This window comes from Oncorhynchus gorbuscha, linkage group LG01 (genome assembly GCF_021184085.1).
Source record: "Oncorhynchus gorbuscha isolate QuinsamMale2020 ecotype Even-year linkage group LG01, OgorEven_v1.0, whole genome shotgun sequence".
NCBI lineage: Eukaryota > Metazoa > Chordata > Actinopteri > Salmoniformes > Salmonidae > Oncorhynchus > Oncorhynchus gorbuscha.
Window position 1 is genome coordinate 90,698,251 of NC_060173.1, and position 9,060 is coordinate 90,707,310.

Below are 9,060 nucleotides of genomic sequence, written 5' to 3' on the forward strand. Positions count from 1 at the left end.
TGAGAACCGCCTCAGGCAGCCAAGCCTAACTAGACACACCCCTAATCATACACAATCCCAATGCTAATAACATCCCAATACGAACCCAACACATAAACCCATGTCACACCCTGCCCTGACCAAAATATATAACGAGAACACAAAATACAATGACCAAGGCGTGACAGTGTGTGTGTGTGTGTGTGTGTGTGTGTGTGTGTGTGTGTGTGTGTGTGTGTGTGTGTGTGTGTGCGTGTGCGTGCGTGCGTGCGTGCGTGCGTGCGTGCGTGCGTGCGTGCGTGCGTGCGTGCGTGCGTGCGTGCGTGCGTGTGTGTGTGTGTGTGTGTGTGTGTGTGTGTGTTATTACTGTAACTCACCTTGTATTTGTATTTGTTAAGGATCGCCATTAGCTGCTACCTTTCTTCGTGGGGTCAATAAAAACACTTTTCACAACACATTACGTGTGTGCCCTCAGGACACTACTCTACCATATCAACTATTCAAAATATATGTGTACATGTGTGTAGAGTTCATGTGTATGTGTGTGTAGAGTGTATGTGTGTGTCTCTTTACAGTCCCAACTGTTCCATAAAGTTGATTTTTATCTGTTTCTTAATTCTGATTCTACTGCTTGTATCAGTTACCTGATTGTGAATAGAGTTCCATGTAGCCATGACTCTATGTAGTGCTATGCACCTCCCATTGTCTGTTCTGGACTTGGGGATTGTGAAGAGACCTCTGGTGGCATGTCTTTGTGGGTATGCATGGCTGTCTGAGCTGTGTGCTAGTAGTTTAAACAGACAGCTCGGTGCATTCAGCATGTCAATACTTCTAACAAAAACAAGCAGTGATGAAGTCAACCTCCGCTATTTTGAGCCATGAGAGATTGACATGCATATTATTAATGTTAGCTCTCTGTGTACATTTAGGGGCCAGCTGTGCTGACTGTTCTGAGCCAATTTAAATTTTCCTCTTTGTGGCACCTGACCACACAATTGGACTGTAGTCCAGGTGTGACAAAACTAGGGCCTCTAGGACCTGCTTTGTTGATAGTGTTGTTAAGAAGGCATAGCAGCACTTTATTATGGGCAGACTTCTTCCCATCTTAGTTACTGTTGCATTAACATGTTTTGACCATGACAGTATACCATCCAGGGTTACACCAAGCAGTTTAGTCATCTCAACGTGCTCAATTTCTACATTATTCATCAATCAATCAATCAAATGTATTTATAAAGCCCTTCTTACATCAGCTGATGTCACAAAGAGCTGTACAGAAACCCAGCCTAAAACCCCAAACAGCAATGCAGGTGTAGAAGCACGGTTGCTAGGAAAAACTCCCTAGAAAGGCCAGACCTAGGAAGAAACCTAGAGAGGAACCAGGCTATGAGGGGTGGCCAGTCCTCTTCTGGCTGTGCCGGGTGGAGACCAAAGATGACTGACCTTATAGTAAGTACAGCATCATATGATACAAGGCATTTATGTATGTGTTATAAATGACCAAAGGGTTCTGACTTTAATTTAAGTACAGGGTCATGCGGTATAGAGTCTATGGATGTGTTATTAATGACCTGTCACGCCCTGGTCATTATATTTTGTGTTTTTGGTATATGTTTGGGTAAGCCAGGGTGTGACATGGGTTTATATGTTGTGTTTTCGTATTGGGGTTTGTAGTAATTGGAAATGTGTATGATTAGGGGTGTGTCTAGTTAGGCTTGGCTGCCTGAGGCGATTCTCAATTGGAGTCAGCTGCTTATCGTTGTCTCTGATTGGGAACCGTATTTAGGCAGCCTGAGTTCGCGTTGTATTTTGTGGGTGTTTGTACCTGTCTCTGTGTTAGTCACCAGATAGGCTGTAATTAGTTCACGGTCCGTTTGTTGTTTTCTTATATCAGTTATTTCATGTACCGCGATATATTTCATTAAAGTCATGAGTAACCTACATGCTGCATTTCGGTCTGACTCTCTTCATACAACAGACTAACTTCATTACAGAAACACCCACCACTCACAGACCGAGCAGCGCGTGAACTGGCAGGATCTGAAGGAGGACGTTATGGACAGCAGAAGCATGGATTATAAGACGTGGGAAGAAATCGACAGGTGGGCGGCCGACCCAGAGCGAGTGCAGGAGCCCGCCTGGGATTCGCTTCAGCAGTTGCAGTGGGAGAGACTGCACCATTTGGAGATTTGGACATGGTAGGAGGAATTAGACGGAAAAGGACCCTGGGCGCAGCCGGGAGAATATCGCTGTCCCAAGGAGGAAATAGAAGCAGCTAAAGCGGAGAGGTGAAGGTATGAGGAGGCAGCACGGCGACGCGGTTGGAAACCGGAAAAGCCCCAAAAAAATTATTGGGGGGAGGCTAGAGGGGAGAATAGTTATGCCAGGTAGGAGTCATGCGCATACTCCCTGTGCTCACCGTTGGGCTCGAGAGACCGGGCAGGCACCGTGTTATGCTATGGAGCGCACAGTGTTTCCAGTGCGGGTGTAGAGCCAGCTGCGACACATACCAGCCCTTCCTATTGGCCGGGCTAGAGTGGGCATCGAGCCAGGTAAGCTTGGGCAGGCTCGGTGCTCAAGAGCTCCAGTGCGCCTGCACGGTCCGGTCTATCCAGAGCCACCTCTACACACCAGTCCTCCGGTAGCAGCTCCCCGCACCAGGCTTCCTGTGCGTGTCCTCGCGCCAGTACCACCAGTTCCAGCACCACGCACCAGGCCTCCAGTGCGCCTCGCCTGTTCAGCGCAGCCAGTGCTTTTCTCCCCTCCTGCGCTATCGGAGTCTCCCGCCTGTTTAGCGCAGCCAGAGCCTTTCTCCTCTCCTGCGCTGCCGGAGTCTCCTGTCTGTCCAGCGCCGCCAGTGCTCCCAGTCTGCCCAGTGCTCCCAGTCTGCCCAGTGCTCCCAGTCTGCCCAGCGCCGCCAGTCGGCCCAGCGTCGCCAGTCTGCCAGGATCCACCAGAAGTGCCAGTCTGCCAGGATCCGCCAGAAGTGCCAGTCTGCCAAGATCTTTTAGATCGGCCAGACAACCTGAATCTTCCAGTTCCACCAGCCAGCCAGGATTTACCGGAGCCTACTACCTGCCTGAGCTTCCTCTCAGTACTGAGCTTCCTCTCAGTATTAGGCTTCCTCTCAGTACCAGGCTGCTTCTGTCCCGAGCTGCCCCTCAGTCCCGGGCTGCCCCTCTGTCCTGAGATGCCCCTCTGTCCTGACCTGCCCCTCTGTCCTGAGATGCCCCTCTGTCCTGAGATGCCCCTCTGTCCTGAGATGCCCCTCTGTCCCGAGCTGCCCCTCTGTCCCGAGCTGCCCCTCTGTCCCGAGCTGCCCCTCGGTCCCGAGCTGCCCCTCGGTCCCGAGCTGCCCGTCAGTTATGTGGGGATCAGGGTGAGAACTATTAGGCCATGGTCGGCGGAGAAAGTGGATTATCCCAGGACGCGAAGGAGAGGAAATAGGACATTAATGGAGTGGGGTCCACGTCCCGAGCCAGAACCGCCACCATGGACAGACGCCCACCCGGACCCTCCCTATGCTCTTGAGGTGCGTCCCGGAGTCCGCACCTTAGGGGGGAGGTTCTGTCACGCCCTGGTCATTATATTTTGTGTTTTTGGTATATGTTTGGGTAAGCCAGGGTGTGACATGGGTTTATATGTTGTGTTTTCGTATTGGGGTTTGTTGTAATTGGGGTTGTGTATGATTAGGGGTGTGTCTAGTTAGGCTTGGCTGCCTGAGGCGATTCTCAATTGGAGTCAGCTGCTTATCGTTGTCTCTGATTGGGAACCGTATTTAGGCAGCCTGAGTTGTATTTTGTGGGTGTTTGTACCTGTCTCTGTGTTAGTCACCAGATAGGGTGTAATTAGTTCACGTTCCGTTTGTTGTTTTCTTATATCAGTTATTTCATGTACCGCAATATATTTCATTAAAGTCATGAGTAACCTACACGCTGCATTTCGGTCTGACTCTCTTCATACAACAGACTAACGTCTTTACATGACCTAAGGTGTCTCACTTCAATTAAAGTATTACAGGACACTACATAATGTGTCAATAAATAGGTTATTAACGTCCTGCTTATTTATGACGGTTGTCTCATGATCCACAGGTTACTGTAGTGTGTGAGAGGTATTTAAATTGCTTGATGGACCTGCAAAGCTTGCATTAGTGTGTGTGTGTGTGTGTGTGTGTGTGTGTGTGTGTGTGTGTGTGTGTGTGTGTGTGTGTGTGTGTGTGTGTGTGTGTGTGTGTGTGTGTGTGTGTGGGAGTGCTGCTGTAAACCACAGAGCACAGGAAATGAGTATATCAAACATACCGTTGTCGCTCTCTCTCCTTCTCTCTCTCTGACTGATGTGTGTTCTTCCACACTCTATCTTGTGTCAGTTAATAGTTAACGGCGACAGAGCAGAGTTGTCGTGGCACCACGACCCCGACACCTGGCACGTTCTGAGCGCCATCCAACCCGGGCACCCCGGATCAGCTGACTTACCATGGGAAACTATATATGTGGTACACTGAGGTGAGCACTCCCTGGGGAACATGCACTCACACACCAAACACGCACACATTTGGTTTGTTCTTGTTAGTGTGTTCTGCTTCTTTCAAAACTGTCTTGCTGTAGTTGATCTATTTTGAAAAAAGTGGCTGTAAGTGTACATGACTTTCTTGTTGGTCTCAGAGAGATGATGGCCTGTAGCTGACAGGGCATATGGCCTCTGCCTGAGTACGTATACAAGCATTTGTACAGAGCTTCCTGTTGCAGCAATAGTGTTGAGTAGGGCCTGTCTAGCAGCATCTTCCAGGAAGTTATTTTTAACAATAACTTTGAAGTGAATACTCATTAAAACTCTTTAATAGCAATATGTTTTCATTTGAAGTGCACACATTGTGACAGCTCTCTCTCCCATTTCTGTTGGGTGACCAATTCAATTTACACTCTTCTCTGTTGTTCGAGTGAGTAGTAAATGACATGTATAAACTTTGTCCTTTGTTTCCTTTTTTCAGGCAGAAGAAAAATAAAGATGGTAATACTTCTACTTCTTTTATAAAAGTATGTACATTTTCTTGTTATGCTTTAAAGTATTTGTTCAAATGAAATAAAAACATGGCTACGTGTATGATTCTCTTCAGGAGATGACAGTGATGATCATAGCAGCCCAGACACACGAAAGAAGGTATGAAGTACAAACAATATTTGGCATGTCCAAACACATGGATGATATAACACTGAGTTGTACTGGGTTAGGGACAATTTCATTTAAATTCAAGAAGTACACTGAAATTCCAATTATTTTTAATGCTTTTCAATAATACATGCATGTTTGCGTGTGTGTATAATTCTGTCTCTCGCTGGATCACAGTTAGAAAATGACTTTTTTGGTCTCTTCAAACAAGTAGCGACAGTTGTAAAAGATATGGATGATTTATAATAAGTATGTTAGATAAAGGTCACGGCATGTTTGTTTTGCTTGTCAGGTGAGATGTGGATTCTGTAGTATAAAAGGCTGTATTCATGGTTCAAAAAGTGTGCAAAGAAGTAGATCATAGTCAAAACCGCTGTCTGATATACACAGATAATGTGTGTCTGTGTGCTACATATTCAACAAGTACAGAAGCTTCCTTATCAGTCTAAAATTCTCAAATTGACCTGTGATACATTCTCACTAGATCAGTGGTCATGGGGGAGAGGAGTTATTTTTAAAATGTATATTCTATTTTAGCCAACAAGTTTTTCCTGATCAGGTCACGTGGTCAGGGATAATTCCTGGCCCTTATCTTAAAGGAAAAGATACAAGGAAAGGAAGCTTATTTAAGACAATTACAACATAACTTTTGTTTCACCTCATTGTTTCCATTTTGTAACAGGAAGAGGATGTGACATACGCCACCATTGACCATAGTAACACCAAGACGACAGGTATCATAATAGATTCTCACCCTAACGGCTGTGACTACGCCATTGTTAAACCTCCAACTTGCCTCGACCACCAGTCGTTAATTAAAGAAGACTGTGCAGAAGACTATGTCTTCATGGGCTGACCTCATGTACAATGTGTGTGTGTGTGTGTGTGGGGGGGGGGGGGGGCATTTTGAAGGGGGACAATGGAGATGCAAGGTGGACATAGGCCTGGGGCAAGCTGGACAGCACCTTCCTGGACCAAAAGACCCTAGATGTGACTATGATAGCGCCCACAAATGGAACTTTTCTTGATGCAGTGTGGTTGCAGGAATTATATGCTTCTATAGTTGTGTTTAATTATGTTTTACAGTCACATTATGCTTATGTTAATGTTTACATTTTCTTCCCTAAGAGAAACGGATGCTTTAGTTCAAACTTTCAATGTGGTTTATTTGGCCTCTTGACAGAGGGAACATACAGGCCAGAGATTCAAAGGCTATAGCTATCATACTGACCGCTGAGATACAACTACCAACCACACCACACACACACCCTGGGAGAGATGAGATGTTTATGGTTTGCGATAGAATTACGTGTTTGAATTTTATGCAAAATATTTTCTTTGCACAAATCTATTTGAATGAGATACAGTAAGGTGAGAGCGGGATTGGAGATACTGTTGTTTTGTGTACCGGTCTTAGCTGTTTCTCAAAATCACCAGGAACTGTCGTATCCTATCAATGATGGATGCAAAGTTGGATTAAATCAACTTCGTTAGAACTTTTGCATCCTTACGTGTATAACATCAACGGCAGACAATTTTTTGCAACTTCAAGATTGAATCAATTAATATTTTGGAGCTTCTTTAATACTAAAGAGTGGAAGACAAAGAGTAACTGTCAAAGATGTAAATAGCCAATAATGTGGATCCTTAGCAGGTAAAAAATAGAACCTCTGTCCAAATAGATCAATTTAGCTCCCTCTTTAGTCAGCATTAATCACAAATCACATAATAGCCTACAGCTTAAGTATGTTAACCAAAACATGCTTCAATTCAAGGTCCATGCTCATCAAAATGGATCATATGGACTGATAATCAGCAGGTGATTGTTTCAAATCCTAGGTGAGCCACGCTATAGATTCAACCTATATGTTGCTTTGATTAATGCACTCTGTATCACTAAGCCTACTTATACTGGAATTCCTTTACTAGTCTCCTACACTACTCCCTTGATCTGTCATAACTGGGTTTCTAACATCACAAAATTTGTGAAAGCAAGATGGAGGAAAGTCCACGATGAGTTTTCACATTATTGTATTCCCCTGTCCTTCTTCTTTGATATTTGTGGTTAGGAAAGAGGTGAACTCATAGAAAACGTCTTTGTGGAAAGGAAATCCGAGCTGCAGTCCAAGCACGTAATTTTTAACCCCTCAGCCCTTGCGCTAGATACTTTCGCTTTGGGGAATCTGGATGCAGTTTGATTGCCATCTTAAGTGGAGGTCCAATTCACTAACGTTGCCCCCTCGAACCCTCGATTTAGCTTGAGGTAGCGAGTGAAGAACTTTGATTGCTTGTGGGGTTGCCATGACCTACATTTTAATGATAACTGTAGTCACATGTTGTTATTTTGTGTTGATACCATGCTGTGTTGTCATGTGTTGCTGCCTTGCTATGTCTTAGATCTCTCTTTATGTAGTGTTGTCTCTCTTGTTGTGATGTGTGTTTTTTCCTATATTTATATTGTATTTATTTTTTATTTTTTATCCCTGGCCCCCGTCCCAGCAGGAGGCCTTTTGGTAGGCCGTCGTTGTAAATAAGAATTTGTTCTTAACTGACTTGCCTAGTTAAATAAAGGTTAAATAAATAATATAATAAAATAAATTAAATAACATTTATAAAAAGTATAAAAACGTGTCATACTGCAGTAGCTGTGAAGTGTCAAATTTAGATAGCTTGCAAAAGAAATGTATAGATTACATTGATTTTTGTGTTCGCAAATTGGCTTTGTCTCCTAGTGAGGACCCTGTAAAACGTAGCTACCTTCATAAACGGATTTTGGGGAATTCTGAAAACTATTAGAATAAATCACTGTAAAACTAGCTAGCCAACTAGCTGACAGGAGTGCTAGCTAGCTAAGTTAGCTTGCTAGGTACATTAATAGCTTTAGGTTGGTTGTTTTTATGCTCAATTTCAAGATTTCCACCATGGACGTTGTTTCTCTGATCATCACTCGTCGTCACTTGGGCAAGGGACATTTAAGGTACACTCGGATGTGAAGATGTAAAACTTTAATTCAAGGGCTGAGGGCTGTCTACTTTGAATTTGGAATGCAGCCCTTAACATACCCTCTTTCTCATAAAATGAGTTCACCTATATTCTCCAGCAGAGGGTGCACATCCCCTGCTTTATGGAAAGCACTCAACAGTATGCCAACGATATTGATAACTAACCCAAGATAGTTCATCTGTGTTGTTTACAGTGGGAGCAAATGATACATAGTGGGCAGAACAAGCAATGAGGTGGACAAAGTCATGCATGAGCTAGCGAGATCCTACTGGTGCATTGTAGCATGTATTTGCATATTTCCATTAGGGAATGCCTCCATTGTGAAGTGTGCGTGGGTGCAAACCCAATTCGACCCAGCACTCCTTTAAAACAACGCAATTTTTTTAAAACTTTGACAAAACGTCAAGTCTATTAAACTTAGTGCACTGTTTTCATAACATATTCTAGTTTTAGGAACAGAAAGATGTTTCATCAATGAGAACATTTGCAGAATGTCGGCCCAGTTTCAGTTAGTTCCAACCTCCCTCACAATCCGTGACTGGACTTCCTCTCACTCACATATTTGGTGATGAGAAAACTTTCTAGACAGATGTTTCAGATTTATAGCCCCTATGTTGTGTCTGGGGTACCCCATTCTGTCTGTGAATACAATGGACAGAATGTATTCTGTCTGTACTGTATCATGTAACATCCTATGAAATTGACCAATACAAACAAACATACAGTAGTGTAAAGTACTTAAGTAAAAATACTTTAAAGTACCTCTTTAGTAGTTTTGGGGGGTATCTGTACTTTACTTTACTATTTATATTTTTGACAACCTTTACTTCACTACATCCCTAAAGAAAATGATGCACTTTTTACTCCGTACATTTTCCCTGACACCCTACTGCCTCTGATCTAGTAGAC